The sequence below is a fragment of the Rutidosis leptorrhynchoides genome, chromosome 9 (genome assembly GCF_046630445.1).
Source record: "Rutidosis leptorrhynchoides isolate AG116_Rl617_1_P2 chromosome 9, CSIRO_AGI_Rlap_v1, whole genome shotgun sequence".
Taxonomy (NCBI): domain Eukaryota; kingdom Viridiplantae; phylum Streptophyta; class Magnoliopsida; order Asterales; family Asteraceae; genus Rutidosis; species Rutidosis leptorrhynchoides.
In genome coordinates this window covers 287,603,907-287,626,120 of record NC_092341.1, presented here as the reverse complement: position 1 = coordinate 287,626,120, position 22,214 = coordinate 287,603,907, and positions in this window count along the sequence as shown.

Here is a 22,214-nt window from a genome sequence, read left to right as displayed (position 1 = left end):
GTCGGGTCATACCCAATAACAAGCTTACCGACACCATATTCGTATTTGATCTTAGCGAATGGATCGTTGATTAAATACATGACACTTGAACTTTAAGAAAAATGGTTTTCTTAAATATTACTTGATGTGTATTTATATAAATTATGGAATAATTTATATAATATGGATTTAATTATTTGTAGGTAAATAATTAATAATGTTATATTACATTTTATTTTATAAATTGGTTTTATATATAAAATGTACATATTTATATATGGAAGTTTATAAAAATGGTTTTATAAAAATTAATACTTTTATAAAACTAATTTTTTATAAACAAGAAGATAGTGGCCTTGGAGTTGAAGTACACATGCTTTGATTCTTTTTCTTGGTCAATTACAAGGTCCACTCTTCTATAACATGCAAGGGTTGTTTTCATTCAAGAAAGAGACTTGCACATACACATAAAAGTATCAAAAAAAACTGCACAAAAGGGGTGTGGCTGTTGCTAAAAGCCGTGGGCTTTGAGGGGTCAAAGGAGGTTCAATTTTTGATCTTTGCTAGCCAAATTCAAGTGTTATTCAAATCCTAACCAAAAGAAAAGGTGTTGGGGTTAAAAGCTTGGGGTATTACACACTTGAGGCTTCAAGTTAGAAGCTCATTCATCATCATTTCTTGAGAGCTGCTGTCCAGAATTTTTGGGTACATAAAAGTGGGTTTCAAGCTAGATTAACAAGAGTGTTGAGGTTACAAAGTCTAGCTAACTTAGGGGTGGTGTTGGAGGATCAAAAGCTTGGAGCTTTAACTCTCTTGTTCATCATATCCTTGTATTAAACAACCCTCAACTAGCTTGAGGAGGTAAATGCAAATCTTCTCCTCTTGTTCTTAAATTTGTAGGCATAATTTCAAGACTTGATATTACATGGAATTCAATTACAAATAGTTTAACATATAAACTTGTTTTCTTAATAATTATGCTTCCGCTTGTTACAACTCTAAATGAATTGGTTTCATGATTAAGTTAACATTGAGAAACTTGTTATCATGTTGAATTCCATCAATGGTATCTAGAGCCGGAGTCTATGGATTATGCTTCTTATATATGGTCTTTAAAACCCATCAACTTTGCATTCTACTAACATGCATGAAAGTAAAATGCAAAATTAATGGATTTGGGAGGGTTTCTCATTATGGCCGAATTTGGAGGGTTCCAAAAGTGGTTTTGGGTTTGCTATTTGGTTCATATTTGTTGATATATTGATGTTCACAATCATAGCCAAGACCTTGTGTTTGAATGAATATTTATTTGGTTGATTTGTTAATCTTTCCATGTGGTTGTTATATTGATTCATTTGGTTTGTAAAATTAATTATTTCATTTGGTATGTAATATTAATTTTGGTTATGTAATTTATTTTATATTTGGCATGTAAAATAAATTAGGTTGTATTTTCATTTTCTAGACAAAATGTATTAGGATATATTTTGTAACAAGATGAAGATGCATGAAGATCACAAGGAAGAACACAAGAAGCATGTGGATGCAAAGTTAAGTGGGAGGTTAAAACCTCTTACTTTGTGTTTTACCCATTGACCGGTGGCATTTTGTTTTCGGCTAAACAAAATGTCCACCAAAAGGCTTGATTGTGAACATTTGTTTTGCATGCGTGGTTGTTTTAATCTCTTGTATGATTGTGGATTGTGTATGTTATTACAACAAGTTATTACACAAGTTAACTATAAGCATAACTACAATTTAATTGGTTAAATTACACATTATTAACAATATGCAAAATGACAATTTAAATGGTTAAATTGAAATGGCAATAGGATTATAATAATTGGTTATTAAAACACATATAAAATGGTTTATATCAATGTAATGTAATTGGCATTATTACATGACATGAAAATGGATTTCAAATGAACCATACACTAAATGCATGTTGGTGTATGGCATAAAAGTTTTCTCAAACTAGAATTAATGAAAACTTAAATCCCTTTTACTAACAAGGTAAACAAGTTTAACGCCATCCTATTGTGTGACACTTAAAAGTATTAGGTAACTCATGATGGGATAAAGGTCACCTAACCGTTATGAGCAAACTAATATGATTAAGGTAAATTTTGCATGCTTGTGGGATAAAGGTCACCTAACCACTTGTATGTTAAATTTACAAGTCTATACAAGTAGGACGACTTGATTTGGAAATCATGAACTTAGGGTCACCGAAGCATGAGAAACAAATAGGCGTTGATGGGATAAATATGCCATGCAAAAGGATTGCATGATCCCATACTCTAGAAGTTGCAAATGGATTGCAATTGTCATTTATTGACTACCTAGCTAAATCAAATTGCGGGATAAAGGTCACCTAACCGAAATTTGGTTTACCGTTGGATTCTAGAATTTAATAATTCAATTTGATTTAAAGGGTATTGAATGTTAAATTAAAATCGATACTTAAACGAACTTTGTTAATTTTGTAGATGGCCGCCAATAACAACAACAACATTCCAAACGCACCACTTAACTTAAACCACCTATCATTAAGGTCTCTCTTAGAGAAAGACAAACTCAACCATACCAACTTTATGGATTGGTTCCGCAATCTTCGGATTGTCCTCAAACAAGAGGATAAAATGTATGTGCTTGAGGACCCCATTCCCGATCAACCGGATGAGAATGATGTGGAGGCAATGGCCTCTTACGATAAGTATTGCCACGACTCCCTTCAAGTCTCATGCTTAATGCTTGGGACTATGATACCCGAACTCCAAAAGGATTTCGAACATCATAGTGCATACGACATGATAACGCAATTGAAGGAGATGTTCCTTCAACAAGCGCGTGTCGAACGCTTCGAAACGGTTCGAGCGCTACATGCTTGTCGTATGGACGATACCCAATCGGTTTCATCTTATGTACTTAAGATGAAAAGCCTTATCGATCGTGCTAACCGTCTTAACCTAAACATATCTAATGAGTTAGCCACCGATCTTATCCTTAACTCCCTATCAAAAAGGTTTGATCAATTTGTAATTAATTACAATATGAATGGGATGGATAAGAGCATAGGTGAGCTTCACGGTATGCTTAGAACGGCGGAAACTAGCATGGGTAAAAGGGCTTTACCCGTGTTAGCAATCGATCAAGGTGGGTCCAAAGGTAAGACCTCTAAGCCAAAGGTGGCTAAGAGAAAAAGACCCGCTTACCAAGGCAAAGGGAAAGGGAAGATGGTTACCCCAACCATCAACAAGGCTAAGAAGCAAAAGGTAGCCGAGAAGGCAAACCCCAAGGAAGACCCATGTTTCGGTTGCGGTGAAATGGGTCATTGGAAACGAAACTGTCCGATCTATCTTAAGGAGTTGAAGGATAAGAGGGATGCAGGGCAAACCTCAGGTAATATATATATGGTATATATAGAGCTTAGTATTACTTCTTCTAATACATGGGTATTAGACACTGGATGTGGAACTCACATTTGCAATTCATTGCAGGGGTTCAAAAGAAGTAGCAAGCAAACGGGAACATCAAGTCTCTACATGGGTAATGGAGCCAAAGTGCAAGTGAAGGCTCAAGGAGACTTTGTGTTAAAGCTTCCAAGTGGTTTGGAACTTATTTTGAAAGATGTTTTGTATGCACCCGATTTATGTCGAAACATTATTTCCATTTCCCGTTTGAAACAATGTGGTTTTAATCTTAATTTTGTTAATGATGATATCCATATTTATTTAGATAATGTATTCTATTTCAAGGCTTCGCCTTCAAATGGAATTTATGAATTGGTTCATGATGACGCATCATCGAGCTCTATATACCATACAAGCACCAAGAAACTCAAAAGGGATTTGAGTGATTCCTACTTATGGCATTGTCGCCTTGGTCACATAAACAAGAACCGAATGCATACACTTCAAAGGAATGGACTTTTGAAATCAAATGAAATGGATTCATTTGATGTATGCGAATCTTGTTTACAAGGCAAGATGACTAAAGCACCTTTCAAAGGGACTTATGAAAGGGTTAAAGATTTATTGGGATTAATACATTCGGATGTATGTGGACCCTTTAAACCCATGACTAGGAAAGGTGAAAGATACTTTGTCACTTTCATTGATGACTTTAGTCGTTTCGGATATGTCTACTTATTAAGACACAAGGACGAAACGTTTGAAGCATTCAAAGAATATCAAAACGAAGTACAAAATCAACTCAATAGGACAATTAAGGTACTACGTACTGATAGAGGAGGTGAATACCTAAGCGATGCCTTCCAAGATCATCTTAGGAGTTGTGGGATAATCTCACAACTTACTCCACCCGGAACACCCCAACTTAATGGAGTTTCCGAAAGGAGGAACCGAACCCTAATGGATATGGTTCGATCTATGATGGCAAGAAGCTCGTTGCCTCTATCATTTTGGGGTTATTGTCTAAGCTCCGCGGCTCGTATTTTAAATATGGCCCCAACCAAGAAAGTGGAACGAACTCCTCACGAGATGTGGTTTGGTAAACCTCCATCTCTATCATACTTAAAGGTATGGGGATGTGAAGCTTATCCTAAGCGTTACGTCCCTAATAAGTTGAATGCTCGATCCACAAAGTGTATCTTCATAGGATATCCCAAAGATGACATGGGATATTACTTCTATGATCCATCCGAGCAAACCGTATTTATTGCTCGGAAGGCGGAATTCCTTGAAACTAAGTTCCTAATGGAAGGAAATAGTGAAAGGAAGATAGATCTTGAAGAGGTTCAAGATCAAGTAGATGATACACAATTGGTTGACACTAGCACTCAACATGAAAATGTTGATAGTGATCAAATGGATGATCAAAATACACAAGGCATTCGTAGATCTGGTAGGGTTAGCAATCCTCCTGAGAGATATGGGTTTCTCATAGATGGTTGCTATACGGTTGATTTGGATGAACCAACAAACTACCAAGATGCTTTATCAAGGATTGATAAAGATAAATGGCAGGAAGCCATGAACGCCGAGATGCAATCCATGTATGAAAACCAAGTGTGGGAACTTGTTGAGCAACCTCCTAACTCTAAGCTAGTTGATTGCAAATGGCTTTTCAAAATGAAAACCGACATACACGGAAACTTGGATACATATAAAGCTAGACTTGTAGCAAAAGGTTTCACTCAAACTCAAGGGGTTGATTATGATGAAACTTTCTCGCCTGTGGCAATGCTAAAGTCTATTAGGATATTATTTGCCATTGCTGCTCACTACGACTATGAAATATGGCAAATGGATGTCAAAACCGCCTTTCTAAATGGATATCTTATGGAAGATGTCTATATGGTCCAGCCTGAAGGTTTTGTTGATCCAAAATATCCTAAAAGTGTATGCAAGTTAAAGAAGTCAATCTACGGATTGAAACAAGCATCTAGAATGTGGAATCATCGTTTTAATGAGGAAGCCGAGAAATTTGGCTTCATTAAAAATGGTGATGAAGCTTGTGTATATAAGAAAGCTAGTGGGAGCACTATCATGTTCCTTGTGCTATATGTGGATGATATATTATTATTTGGGAATGATATTACCACAATGCAAGGAGTCAAAACTTGGCTAAAGAGTTGCTTCTCCATTAAGGATCTTGGAGACGCACAATACATATTGGGGATAGGGATCTATAGGAATAGATCCAAGAGATTGATAGGTTTAAGTCAAAGTACATACATTGATAAAATCTTGAAAAGGTTCAAGATGGAAAACTCTAAGAAAGGTTTGGTACCTATTCAAAGAGGAACCGTTCTCAATTCATCTCAGTGTCCTACCACTAAAGATGAACAAGAAAGAATGAAGAAAGTCCCATACGCATCTGCTATAGGGTCTATCATGTATGCGATGATATGTACTAGACCGGATGTGTCATGCGCTCTAAGCTTGACAAGTAGATACCAGAATAACCCAGGAAACAGTCATTGGATTGCTGTTAAAAGTATATTGAAATACCTTAGGAGAACTAAGGATATGGTTCTAATATATGGGTCTGGTGAGGAGGAACTCGCCGTAAAAGGTTACGTGGACGCGAGTTTCCAAACTGATCGAGATGACTCTCGATCACAATCCGGTTATGTCTTCATGTTAAATGGTGGTGCGGTCTCTTGGAAGAGTTCGAAACAGGAGGTTGTTGCGTTATCCACTACAGAGTCGGAGTACATTGCCGCCTCACTGGCAGCTCAGGAAGCTGCATGGATGAAGAAATTCATCGACGACTTAGGAGTGGTCCCTTCCATTCAGGACCCTCTTGAGATCTTTTGTGACAACGAGGGTGCGATTGCTCAAATCAAGGAACCTCGTGCTCATCAAAAGACTCGTCACATTGAGCGGAGATTCAACTACATCAGGGATGAGGTTGAAAAGGGAAAGATATGTATTCACAAAGTTCACACAGATCAAAATGTTGCGGATCCACTCACGAAGCTTTTATATGGGCCAAAACATGAGGGACATGTTTGTGCATTAGGGCTTCGATATTCTAGTGATTGGATATGATCTATTTTATGTATTGTACCGGAACGAAATTATTCAAACTCATTAATATAACTATGGTGTTAATTTATTTGAGTTATGTTCCTATTTTGCACATTTCATCCATGAATAAGTAATTATTCTAAATTTCCGTAGTCGATCACATTTGTGGGAACAAGTGTGAGGTTAAGACTATTATGAACTCGGATTGGTATACATTCATAGGTTGAATGTGGGGCAAGGTTGCAACCAAGGTTCATAGATATTTGTGGGAAACAAATATTGGAAGACCCGCTCTCAAGAATTACTGTATAGAGCCTTTGTGGTTGATCACATGTAATCTTGAGTAAAGGCGAATATCATTGTATCCTCTGACCTGAGATACGTATTGGGTTCAGATATTCACCAAATACTGTGCCTTGATTCTTTCCTTCGCTATTCTGAAACATGGTAGTACATAAGGAAGAACTCAGGTATATTACAAAGTGTATATCTAGGACGTATGTAGTCAAGATGGAATTTGTCCCTCTTATTCGTTGAGAGTCAGATGTCTAAGGCCTGAAAAGTTAAATCTATAAGAGAGTGATCACTCTGTATCTCTTGGATTTAACATGACATCTAGGACGAAAGGAAATAATGAAAGATTCACCTAATCATATTCGAGATGGGAACTCGAAAGGGATAATGTTATTGAATGGCACAAAGTCATAACATATTAGGGGTGATGGACGGTGTGTTAGGCTGTATCCATCACTTGCATTAATTTCTTATGTTTCTCGTGCAAGTGGGAGATTGAAGGTATTTCTTATGCCCGAGAGAAATATTAAATTAATGTGGCTGATGTGTTATGATCCAAGTCGGGTCATACCCAATAACAAGCTTACCGACACCATATTCGTATTTGATCTTAGCGAATGGATCGTTGATTAAATACATGACACTTGAACTTTAAGAAAAATGGTTTTCTTAAATATTACTTGATGTGTATTTATATAAATTATGGAATAATTTATATAATATGGATTTAATTATTTGTAGGTAAATAATTAATAATGTTATATTACATTTTATTTTATAAATTGGTTTTATATATAAAATGTACATATTTATATATGGAAGTTTATAAAAATGGTTTTATAAAAATTAATACTTTTATAAAACTAATTTTTTATAAACAAGAAGATAGTGGCCTTGGAGTTGAAGTACACATGCTTTGATTCTTTTTCTTGGTCAATTACAAGGTCCACTCTTCTATAACATGCAAGGGTTGTTTTCATTCAAGAAAGAGACTTGCACATACACATAAAAGTATCAAAAAAACTGCACAAAAGGGGTGTGGCTGTTGCTAAAAGCCGTGGGCTTTGAGGGGTCAAAGGAGGTTCAATTTTTGATCTTTGCTAGCCAAATTCAAGTGTTATTCAAATCCTAACCAAAAGAAAAGGTGTTGGGGTTAAAAGCTTGGGGTATTACACACTTGAGGCTTCAAGTTAGAAGCTCATTCATCATCATTTCTTGAGAGCTGCTGTCCAGAATTTTTGGGTACATAAAAGTGGGTTTCAAGCTAGATTAACAAGAGTGTTGAGGTTACAAAGTCTAGCTAACTTAGGGGTGGTGTTGGAGGATCAAAAGCTTGGAGCTTTAACTCTCTTGTTCATCATATCCTTGTATTAAACAACCCTCAACTAGCTTGAGGAGGTAAATGCAAATCTTCTCCTCTTGTTCTTAAATTTGTAGGCATAATTTCAAGACTTGATATTACATGGAATTCAATTACAAATAGTTTAACATATAAACTTGTTTTCTTAATAATTATGCTTCCGCTTGTTACAACTCTAAATGAATTGGTTTCATGATTAAGTTAACATTGAGAAACTTGTTATCATGTTGAATTCCATCATATTTAATCAGAAACAACTGAACATGAGGCAGCGCAGGTGGATTGAATTGTTGAATGATTACGACTTTGAGATTCGTTACCACCCAGGGAAGGCAAATGTGGTAGCCGATGCCTTGAGCAGAAAGGACAGAGAACCCATTCGTGTAAAATCTATGATTATAATGATTCACACTAACCTTACTACTCAAATAAAGGAGGGGTAACAAAGAGTTTTAAAAGAGGGAAACTTAAAGGATGAAATACCTAAAGGATTGGAGAAACATCTTAATATTCGGGAAGACGGAACCCGGTATAGGGCTGAAAGAATTTGGGTACCAAAATTTGGAGATATGAGAGAAATGGTACTTAGAGAAGCTCATAAAACCAGATACTCAATACATCCTAGAATGGGGAAGATGTACAAGGATCTCAAGAAACATTTTTGGTGGCCAGGTATGAAAGCCGACGTTGCTAAATACGTAGGAGAATGTTTCACGTGTTCTAAGGTCAAAGCTGAGCATCAGAAACCATCAGGACTACTTCAACAACCCGAAATCCCGGAATGGAAATGGGAAAACATTACCATGGATTTCATCACTAAATTGCCAAGGACTGCAAGTGGTTTTGATACTATTTGGGTAATAGTTGATCGTCTCACCAAATCAGCACACTTCCTGTCAATAAGAGAAGATGACAAGATGGAGAAGTTAGCATGACTGTATTTGAAGGAAGTTATCTCCAGACATGGAATACCAATCTCTATTATCTCTGATAGGTATGGCAGGTTTATTTCAAGATTCTGGCAGACATTACAGCAAGCATTAGGAACTCGTCTAGACATGAGTGTAGTGACCCGAACTTTTCCATGTTTATATATATTAAATGAAATTGTTATTTACATGATTAAGTGTTTCCAAGATGTTAAGCAATCAAACTTGTTAAGACTTGATTAATTGAAATAGGTTTCATATAGACAATTGACCACTCAAGTTGACCGGTGATTCACGAGCGTTAAAACTTGTAAAAACTATATGATGACATATATATGGTTATATATATAGTTAACATAATATTATGATAAGTAAACATATCATTAAGTATATTAACAATGAACTACATATGTAAAAACAAGACTACTAACTTAATTATTTTGAAACGAGACATATATGTAACGATTATCGTTGTAACGACATTTAATGTATATATATCATATTAAGAGATATTCGTACATCATAATATCATGATAATATAATAATTTAAAATCTCTTTTGATATTATAAACATTGGGTTAACAACATTTAACAAGATCGTTAACCTAAAGGTTTCAAAACAACACTTACATGTAACGACTAACGATGACTTAACGACTCAGTTAAAATGTATATACATGTAGTGTTTTAATATGTATTCATACACTTTTGAAAGACTTCAAGATACTTATCAAAATAATTCTACTTAACAAAAATGCTTACAATTACATCCTCGTTCAGTTTCATCAACAATTCTACTCGTATGCACCCGTATTCTTACTCGTACAATACACAGCTTTTAGATGTATGTACTATTGGTATATACACTCCAATGTGAAATGTCCCGTTCTTATTGATTAAAAACATTCCATATTAATTGATTTCGTTGCGAGGTTTTGAAATCTATATGAGACGTTTTTCAAAGACTGCATTCATTTTAAAACAAACCATAACCTTTATTTCATCAATAAAGGTTTAAAAAGCTTTACGTAGATTATCAAATAATGATAATCTAAAATATCCTGTTTACACACGACCATTACATAATGGTTTACAATACAAATATGTTAAAACAAAATAAGTTTCTTGAATGCAGTTTTTACACAATATCATACAAGCATGGACTCCAAATCTCGTCCTTATTTAAGTATGCGACAGCAGAAGCTCTTAATAATCACCTGAGAATAAACATGCTTAAAACGTCAACAAAAATGTTGGTGAGTTATAGGTTTAACCTATATATATCAAATCATAATAATAGACCACAAGATTTCATATTTCAATACACATCCCATACATAGAGATAAAAATCATTCATATGGTAAACACCTGGTAACCGACTTTAACAAGATGCATATATAAGAATATCCCCATCATTCCGGGATACCCTTCGGATATGATATAAATTTCGAAGTACTAAAGCATCCGGTACTTTGGATGGGGTTTGTTAGGCCCAATAGATCTATCTTTAGGATTCGCGTCAATTAGGGTGTCTGTTCCCTAATTCTTAGATTACCAGACTTAATAAAAAGGGGCATATTCGATTTCGATAATTCAACCATAGAATGTAGTTTCACGTACTTGTGTCAATTTTGTAAATCATTTATAAAACCTGCATGTATTCTCATCCCAAAAATATTAGATTTTAAAAGTGGGACTATAACTCACTTTCACAGATTTTTACTTCATCGGGAAGTAAGACTTGGCCACTGGTTGATTCACGAACCTATAACAATATATACATATATATCAAAGTATGTTCAAAATATATTTACAACACTTTTAATATATTTTGATGTTTTAAGTTTATTAAGTCAGCTGTCCTCGTTAGTAACCTACAACTAGTTGTCCACAGTTAGATGTACAGAAATAAATCGATAAATATTATCTTGAATCAATCCACGACCCAGTATATACGTATCTGAGTATTGATCACAACTCAAACTATATATATTTTGGAATCAACCTCAACCCTGTATAGCTAACTCCAACATTCACATATAGAGTGTCTATGGTTGTTCCGAAATATATATAGATGTGTCGACATGATAGGTCGAAACATTGTATACATGTCTATGGTATCTCAAGATTACATAATATACAATACAAGTTGATTAAGTTATGGTTGGAATAGATTTGTTACCAATTTTCACGTAGCTAAAATGAGAAAAATTATCCAATCTTGTTTTACCCATAACTTCTTCATTTTAAATCCGTTTTGAGTGAATCAAATTGCTATGGTTTCATATTGAACTCTATTTTATGAATCTAAACAGAAAAAGTATAGGTTTATAATCAGAAAAATAAGTTACAAGTCGTTTTTGTAAAGGTAGTCATTTCAGTCGAAAGAACGACGTCTAGATGACCATTTTAGAAAACATACTTCCACTTTGAGTTTAACCATAATTTTTGGATATAGTTTCATGTTCATAATAAAAATCATTTTCTCAGAATAACAACTTTTAAATCAAATTTTATCATAGTTTTTAATTAACTAACCCAAAACAGCCCGCGGTGTTACTACGACGGCGTAAATCCGGTTTTACGGTATTTTTCGTGTTTCCAGGTTTTAAATCATTAAGTTAGCATATCATATAGATATAGAACATGTGTTTAGTTGATTTTAAAAGTCAAGTTATAAGGATTAACTTTTGTTTGCGAACAAGTTTAGAATTAACTAAACTATGTTCTAGTGATTACAAGTTTAAACCTTCGAATAAGATAGCTTTATATGTATGAATCGAATGATGTTATGAACATAATTACTACCTTAAGTTCCTTGGATAAACCTACTGAAAAATAGAAAAATGGATCTAGCTTCAACGGATCCTTGGATGGCTCGAAGTTCTTGAAGCAGAATCATGACACGAAAACAAGTTCAAGTAAGATCATCACTTGAAATAAGATTGTTATAGTTATAGAAATTGAACCAAAGTTTGAATATGATTATTACCTTGTATTAGAATGATAACCTACTATAAGAAACAAATATTTCTTGAGGTTGGATGATCACCTTACAAGATTGGAAGTGAGCTAGCAAACTTGAAAGTATTCTTGATTTTATGTAACTAGAACTTGTAGAATTTATGAAGAACACTTAGAACTTGAAGATAGAACTTGAGAGAGATCAATTAGATGAAGAAAATTGAAGAATTAAAGTGTTTGTAGGTGTTTTTGGTCATTGGTGTATGGATTAGATATAAAGGATATGTAATTTTGTTTTCATGTAAATAAGTCATGAATGATTACTCATATTTTTGTAATTTTATGAGATATTTCATGCTAGTTGCCAAATGATGGTTCCCACATGTGTTAGGTAACTCACATGGGCTGCTAAGAGCTGATCATTGGAGTGTATATACCAATAGTACATACATCTAAAAGCTGTGTATTGTACGAGTACGAATACGGGTGCATACGAGTAGAATTGTTGATGAAACTGAACGAGGATGTAATTTTAAGCATTTTTGTTAAGTAGAAGTATTTTGATAAGTGTATTGAAGTCTTTCAAAAGTGTATAAATACATATTAAAACACTACATGTATATACATTTTAACTGAGTCGTTAAGTCATCGTTAGTCGTTACATGTAAGTGTTGTTTTGAAACCTTTAGGTTAACGATCTTGTTAAATGTTGTTAACCCAATGTTTATAATATCAAATGAGATTTTAAATTATTATATTATCATGATATTATCATTTATGAATATCTCTTAATATGATATATATACATTAAATGTCTTTACAACGATAATCGTTACATATATGTCTCGTTTAAAAATCATTAAGTTAGTAGTCTTGTTTTTACATATGTAGTTCATTGTTAATATACTTAATGATATGTTTACTTATCATAGTATCATGTTAACTATATATATATCCATATATATGTCATCATATAGTTTTTACAAGTTTTAACGTTCGTGAATCACCGGTCAACTTGGGTGGTCAATTGTCTATATGAAACATATTTCAATTAATCAAGTCTTAACAAGTTTGATTGCTTAACATGTTGGAAACATTTAATCATTTAAATATCAATCTCAATTAATATATATAAACATGGAAAAGTTCGGGTCACTACAGTACCTACCCGTTAAATAAATTTCGTCCCGAAATTTTAAGCTGTTGAAGGTGTTGACGAATCTTCTGGAAATAGATGCGGGTATTTCTTCTTCATCTGATCTTCATGCTCCCAGGTGAACTCGGGTCCTCTATGATTCCATCGAACCTTAACAATTGGTATCTTGTTTTGCTTAAGTCTTTTAACCTCACGATCCATTATTTCGACGGGTTCTTCGATGAATTGGAGTTTTTCATTGATTTGGATTTCATCTAACGGAATAGTGAGATCTTCTTTAGCAAAACATTTCTTCAAATTCGAGACGTGGAAAGTGTTATGCACATCCGCGAGTTGTTGAGGTAACTCAAGTCGGTAAGCTACTGGTCCGACACGATCAATAATCTTGAATGGTCCAATAAACCTTGGATTTAATTTCCCTCGTTTACCAAATCGAACAACGCCTTTCTAAGGTGCAACTTTAAGCATGACCATATCTCCAATTTCAAATTCTATATCTTTTCTTTTAATGTCAGCGTAGCTCTTTTGTCGACTTTGGGCGGTTTTCAACTGTTGTTGAATTTGGATGATCTTCTCGGTAGTTTCTTGTATAATCTCCGGACCCGAAATCTGTCTATCCCCCACTTCACTCCAACAAATCGGAGACCTGCACTTTCTACCATAAAGTGCTTCAAACGGCGCCATCTCAATGCTTGAATGGTAGCTGTTGTTGTAGGAAAATTCTGCTAACGGTAGATGTCGATCCCAACTGTTTCTGAAATCAATAACACATGCTCGTAGCATGTCTTCAAGCGTTTGTATCTGTAGTGACCCGAACTTTTCCATGTTTATATATATTAATTGAGATTGATATTTACATGATTAAATGTTTCCAACATGTTAAGCAATCAAACTTGTTAAGACTTGATTAATTGAAATATGTTTCATATAGACAATTGACCACCCAAGTTGACCGGTGATTCACGAACGTTAAAACTTGTAAAAAATATATGATGACATATATATGGATATATATATAGTTAACATGATACTATGATAAGTAAACATATCATTAAGTATATTAACAATGAACTACATATGTAAAAACAAGACTACTAACTTAATGATTTTTAAACGAGACATATATGTAACGATTATCGTTGTAAAGACATTTAATGTATATATATCATATTAAGAGATATTCATACATGATAATATCATGATAATATAATAATTTAAAATCTCATTTGATATTATAAACATTGGGTTAACAACATTTAACAAGATCGTTAACCTAAAAGTTTCAAAACAACACTTACATGTAACGACTAACGATGACTTAACGACTCAGTTAAAATGTATATACATGTAGTGTTTTAATATGTATTTATACACTTTTGAAAGACTTCAATACACTTATCAAAATACTTCTACTTAACAAAAATGCTTACAATTACATCCTCGTTCAGTTTCATCAACAATTCTACTCGTATGCACCCGTATTCGTACTCGTACAATATACAGCTTTTAGATGTATGTAATATTGGTATATACACTCCAATGATCAGCTCTTAGCAGCCCATGTGAGTCACCTAACACATGTGGGAACCATCATTTGGCAACTAGCATGAAATATCTCATAAAATTACAAAAATATGAGTAATCATTCATGACTTATTTACATGAAAACAAAATAACATATCCTTTATATCTAATCCATACACCAACGACCAAAAACACCTACAAACACTTTCATTCTTAAATTTTCTTCATCTAATTGATCTCTCTCAAGTTCTATCTTCAAGTTCTAAGTGTTCTTCATAAATTCCAAAAGTTCTAGTTTCATAAAATCAAGAATACTTTCAAGTTTGCTAGCTCACTTCCAATCTTGTAAGGTGATCATCCAACCTCAAGAAATCTTTGTTTCTTACAGTAGGTTATCATTCTAATACAAGGTAATAATCATATTCAAACTTTGGTTCAATTTCTATAACTATAACAATCTTATTTCAAGTGATGATCTTACTTGAACTTGTTTTCGTGTCATGATTCTGCTTCAAGAACTTCGAGCCATCCAAGGATCCATTGAAGCTAGATCTATTTTTCTCTTTTCCAGTAGGTTTATCCAAGGAACTTAAGGTAGTAATGATGTTCATAACATCATTCGATTCATACATATAAAGCTATCTTATTCGAAGGTTTAAACTTGTAATCACTAGAACATAGTTTAGTTAATTCTAAACTTGTTCGCAAACAAAAGTTAATCCTTCTAACTTGACTTTTAAAATCAACTAAACACATGTTATATATCTATATGATATGCTAACTTAATGATTTAAAACCTGGAAACACGAAAAACACCGTAAAATCGGATTTACGCCGTCGTAGTAACACCGCGGGCTGTTTTGGGTTAGTTAATTAAAAACTATGATAAACTTTGATTTAAAAGTTGTTATTCTGAGAAAATGATTTTTATTATGAACATGAAACTATATCCAAAAATTATGGTTAAACTCAAAGTGGAAGTATGTTTTCTAAAATGGTCATCTAGACGTCGTTCTTTCGACTGAAATGACTACCTTTACAAAAACGACTTGTAACTTATTTTTCCGACTATAAACCTATACTTTTTCTGTTTAGATTCATAAAATAGAGTTCAATATGAAACCTTAGCAATTTGATTCACTCAAAACGGATTTAAAATGAAGAAGTTATGGGTAAAACAAGATTGGATAATTTTTCTCATTTTAGCTACGTGAAAATTGGTAACAAATCTATTCCAACCATAACTTAATCAACTTGTATTGTATATTATGTAATCTTGAGATACCATAGACACGTATACAATATTTCGACCTATCATGTCGACACATCTATATATATTTCGGAACAACCATAGACACTCTATATGTGAATGTTGGAGTTAGCTATACAGGGTTGAGGTTGATTCCAAAATATATATAGTTTGAGTTGTGATCAATACTGAGATACGTATACACTGGGTCGTGGATTGATTCAAGATAATATTTATCAATTTATTTCTGTACATCTAACTGTGGACAACTAGTTGTAGGTTACTAACGAGGACAGCTGACTTAATAAACTTAAAACATCAAAATATATTAAAAGTGTTGTAAATATATTTTGAATATACTTTGATATATATGTATATATTGTTATAGGTTCGTGAATCAACCAGTGGCCAAGTCTTACTTCCCGACGAAGTAAAAAATCTGTGAAAGTGAGTTATAGTCCCACTTTTAAAATCTAATATTTTTGGGATGAGAATACATGCAGGTTTTATAAATGATTTACAAAATAGACACAAGTACGTGAAACTACATTCTATGGTTGAATTATCGAAATCGAATATGCCCCTTTTTATTAAGTCTAGTAATCTAAGAATTAGGGAACAGACACCCTAATTGACGCGAATCCTAAAGATAGATCTATTGGGCCTAACAAACCCCATCCAAAGTACCGGATGCTTTAGTACTTCGAAATTTATATCATATCCGAAGGGTGTCCCGGAATGATGGGGATATTCTTACATATGCATCTTGTTATTGTCGGTTACCAGGTGTTCACCATATGAATGATTTTTATCTCTATGTATGGGATGTGTATTGAAATATGAAATCTTGTGGTCTATTGTTACGATTTGATATATATAGGTTAAACCTATAACTCACCAACATTTTTGTTGACGTTTAAAGCATGTTTATTCTCAGGTGAATATTAAGAGCTTCCGCTGTTGCATACTAAAATAAGGACAAGATTTGGAGTCCATGTTTGTATGATATTGTGTAAAAACTGCATTCAAGAAACTGATTTCGATGTAACATATTTGTATTGTAAACCATTATGTAATGGTCGTGTGTAAACAGGATACTTTAGATTATCATTATTTGATAATCTACGTAAAGCTTTTTAAACCTTTATTTATGAAATAAAGGTTATGGTTTGTTTTAAAAATGAATGCAGTCTTTGAAAAACGTCTCATATAGAGGTCAAAAACCTCGCAACGAAATCAATTAATATGGAACGTTTTTAATCAATAAGAACGGGACATTTCAGTTGGTATCAGAGCGTTGGTCTTAGAGAACCAGAATTTTGCATTAGTGTGTCTTATCGAGTTTGTTAGGATGCATTAGTGAGTCTGGACTTCGACCGTGTTTACTTGAAAAATGATTGCTTAACAAATTTTGTTGGAAACTATATATTTTTAACATGTGAATATTATGTGATATATTAATCTCTTAACGCGTTTGATATTATGTGATAGATGTCTACCTCTAGAACAAGTCCCATTGACTCACCTAATAATAATGAAGAGTCAAATGTAAATTGGAATGATTTATGGACTGATTCACAAGTTCCCGAAGAGGAACCGGAAGAAGAGTCGGAACCGGAAGAAGAATCGGAACCGGAAGAAGAATCGGAACCGGATGAAGAAATAGAACCGGTGGGGGAAATAATAAAACGGTTAAGTAAAAGAAAATCCTCAACCAACCGACCAAAGTTAATTATGGTCAATGGTGTTTCCGCCAAGGAAGCAAAATATTGGGAGGATTACCAATTCTCCGATGAATCGGATTCCGACGAGAATTCCGATGATGTTATAGAAATTACCCCAACTGAATTTAAAAAGGCAAAAGAAAATAATAAGGGAAAGGGCATAAAAATAGAGAAATCTAATTCCAACCCCGATGAACTTTATATGTATCGTCAACCCCCGAAGTCCTTAAGTTGTAACAATGACCCGGGAACCTTTAAACCACCAGGTTTTTCTAAACCAATGTGGACAACGACGGCTCGTATTAGGGGAACATCATATATCCCTAGAAACTTGGCAAAACGAACCAAAACCGAAGAAGAAGAAACGAGCGAGTCGGAATAAGATAGTTGTATTCGTGTGGTGTAATATATGTAATATAGTGTTCTTATGCTTTATGATATATGTAAAAATTGCTTGTATTAATAAGTATTTTTTTATGAAACTAACTCTTGTCTATTTTACAGTTTAAAAACACAAAATGGATAGACAACCCAATATTTTAAGAGACCTACCCGGAGACATGATTGATGAAATCTTGTCTAGAGTCGGCCAGAATTCTTCGGCACAACTATTTAAGGCGAGATCAGTTTGTAAGACATTCGAAGAACGTTCCAAGAATGTCTTGGTTTATAAGAGACTTTCGTTTGAAAGATGGGGGATATCACATTGGGAAACCCATAAGTTACGATGTGTTTACTTTGACGCATATATTGCGGGGAACCCAAATGCTATTTTACGCAACGGGTTAAGAAATTATTTTGACTCAATATATCCGAATATTGGACTTCGTGATTTAGAAAAAGCGGCTAACATGCAACATAAAGAAGCATGTTATGCTTACGGATTAGTAATGTTCGCTTCTCACCAAAGTGAGAACAAGAACATCGGGCTACAACTATTAAACAAAACGTTTCCACAAGTGACGGAGTCGGTAATTGGGGTAAGAAATGAGGTTTTTAGATTATTAAGGGACTGTTGGACATTACGTAACCCTCGTCCCTTTGATGACGTTACAACACGCTGTCTTATCAACGGCCATAACGGTTATGTTGCACAAGACCAAGGATGGGAAGTAGTCCTAGTAAAACCAGAATGCATGACTTGTTTCTGGACGTATGAATTACGTGTCTTTATTGCCTTTGCCGAACGACTTGTGTACTAGCTAGAATTGTCTTCACAACTATCTTGTATCAAAGTTATTGTGTGCTATATTTCATGCTTTATGTAAAATAAGCGGTATTGTAAGTTTGTAAAATATTGTATAAAAGTTTGAACGCGAAATATTATTACAATCAGTTTTTCATATAGAATTGTAGTAGTTGAATTGTATATTAGCTACTAAGTATGAACTTAACGGGTAGGTACTACCCGAATTTAAACTTATAAAACGCTAATATGAAGAAAAAGCTTTTATAAATGAGTTCATATTATGCTACGAAATACTATTAACTACTCTTAATATTCTGTATGATTAACTTGTTCCATTTAACTATTTTGAAGGAAATGGCACCGACTACTCGACACACCGTGAATATGAATGAAGAGGAATTCCGTACTTTTCTAGCTTCAAACATAGCCGCAGTACAGGCTGCACTACATACCAACAATAACCTTGGATCTAGCAGTACCGGAAATCGTGTAGGATGCACCTACAAAGAATTCACTGCCTGCAAACCTTTGGAATTTGATGGAACCGAAGGACCGATCGGATTGAAACGGTGGACCGAGAAGGTTGAATCGGTGTTTGCCATAAGTAAGTGTACTGAAGAGGATAAAGTGAAGTACGCTACGCATACCTTCACAGGTTCTGCGTTAACATGGTGGAATACCTATCTAGAGCAAGTGGGACAAGACGATGCGTATGCACTACCATGGTCAGCATTCAAGCACTTGATGAACGAGAAGTACCGTCCCAGAACCGAGGTCAATAAGCTCAAGACAGAACTTAGAGGGTTACGAACCCAAGGATTTGATATTACCACGTACGAAAGACGATTCACAGAATTGTGCCTATTGTGTCCGGGAGCATTCGAAGATGAGGAAGAGAAGATCGACGCGTTTGTGAAAGGATTACCGGAAAGAATCCAAGAAGATATAAGTTCACACGAGCCCGCCTCCATACAACAGGCATGTAGAATGGCTCACAAACTCGTGAACCAAATTGAAGAAAGAATTAAAGAACAGACTGCTGAAGAGGCCAATGTGAAGCAAGTCAAAAGAAAGTGGGAGGAAAACGGTGATAAGAATCACCAATACAACAACAACAGCAATTACAACAATAATCGCAATAATTATCCCAACAATCGCAACATCAATCGCAACTACAACAAACGGCCCAACAACAACAACAACAACAACAACAGCAACTACAACAATCATCCCAACAACAATAATAACCGCAACAACAACAACAATCAGAAGCAGCTATGCCAAAGGTGTGAAAAGAATCACTCGGGGTTCTGCACCAAATTTTGCAACAAGTGTAAAAGAAATGGTCATAGCGCGGCGAAGTGTGAGGTCTACGGACCAGGGGTTAATAGAACGAAAGGAACAAATGGTGTCGGAACGAGTAATGGCGGAGCAAGTAGTGTCGGAGCAAGTTATGCCAATGTAGTTTGTTATAAATGTGGAAAACCGGGCCACATTATTAGAAATTGCCCGAACCAGGAGAACACGAATGGACAAGGCCGTGGAAGAGTTTTCAATATTAATGCGGCAGAGGCACAGGAAGACCCGGAGCTTGTTACGGGTACGTTTCTTATTGACAATAAATCTGCTTACGTTTTATTTGATTCGGGTGCGGATAGAAGCTATATGAGTAGAGATTTTTGTGCTAAATTAAGTTGTCCATTGACGCCTTTGGATAGTAAATTTTTACTCGAATTAGCAAATGGTAAATTAATTTCAGCAGATAATATATGTCGGAATCGAGAAATTAAACTGGTTAGCGAAACATTTAAGATTGATTTGATACCAGTAGAGTTAGGGAGTTTTGATGTGATAATCGGTATGGACTGGTTGAAAGAAGTGAAAGCGGAGATCGTTTGTTACAAAAATGCAATTCGCATTATACGAGAAAAAGGAAAACCCTTAATGGTGTACGGAGAAAAGGGCAACACGAAGCTACATCTTATTAGTAATTTGAAGGCACAAAAACTAATAAGAAAAGGTTGCTATGCTGTTCTAGCACACATCGAGAAAGTACAAACTGAAGAAAAGAACATCAATGATGTTCCCATTGCAAAAGAATTTCCCGATGTATTTCCGAAAGAATTACCGGGATTACCCCCACATCGATCCGTTGAATTTCAAATAGATCTTGTACCAGGAGCTGCACCAATAGCTCGTGCTCCTTACAGACTCGCACCCAGCGAGATGAAAGAACTACAAAGCCAATTACAAGAACTTTTAGAGCGTGGTTTCATTCGACCAAGCACATCACCGTGGGGAGCTCCTGTTTTGTTTGTCAAAAAGAAAGATGGTACATTCAGGTTGTGTATCGACTACCGAGAGTTGAACAAACTTACCATCAAGAACCGCTACCCACTACCGAGAATCGACGACTTATTTGATCAACTACAAGGCTCGTCTGTTTATTCAAAGATTGACTTACGTTCCGGGTATCATCAAATGCGGGTGAAAGAAGATGATATTCCAAAGACTGCTTTCAGAACACGTTACGGTCATTACGAGTTTATGGTCATGCCGTTTGGTTTAACTAATGCACCAGCTATGTTCATGGACCTTATGAACCGAGTGTGTGGACCATACCTTGACAAGTTTGTCATTGTTTTCATTGATGACATACTTATTTACTCAAAGAATGACCAAGAACACGGTGAACATTTGAGAAAGGTGTTAGAAGTATTAAGGAAGGAAGAATTGTACGCTAAGTTTTCAAAGTGTGCATTTTGGTTGGAAGAAGTTCAATTCCTCGGTCACATAGTGAACAAAGAAGGTATTAAGGTGGATCCGGCAAAGATAGAAACTGTTGAAAAGTGGGAAACCCCGAAAACTCCGAAACACATACGCCAGTTTTTAGGACTAGCTGGTTACTACAGAAGGTTCATCCAAGACTTTTCCAGAATAGCAAAACCCTTGACTGCATTAACGCATAAAGGGAAGAAATTTGAATGGAATGATGAACAAGAGAAAGCGTTTCAGTTATTGAAGAAAAAGCTAACTACGGCACCTATATTGTCATTGCCTGAAGGGAATGATGATTTTGTGATTTATTGTGACGCATCAAAGCAAGGTCTCGGTTGTGTATTAATGCAACGAACGAAGGTGATTTCTTATGCGTCTAGACAATTGAAGATTCACGAACAAAATTATACGACGCATGATTTGGAATTAGGCGCGGTTGTTTTTGCATTAAAGACTTGGAGGCACTACTTATATGGGGTCAAAAGTATTATATATACCGACCACAAAAGTCTTCAACACATATTTAATCAGAAACAACTGAATATGAGGCAGCGTAGGTGGATTGAAT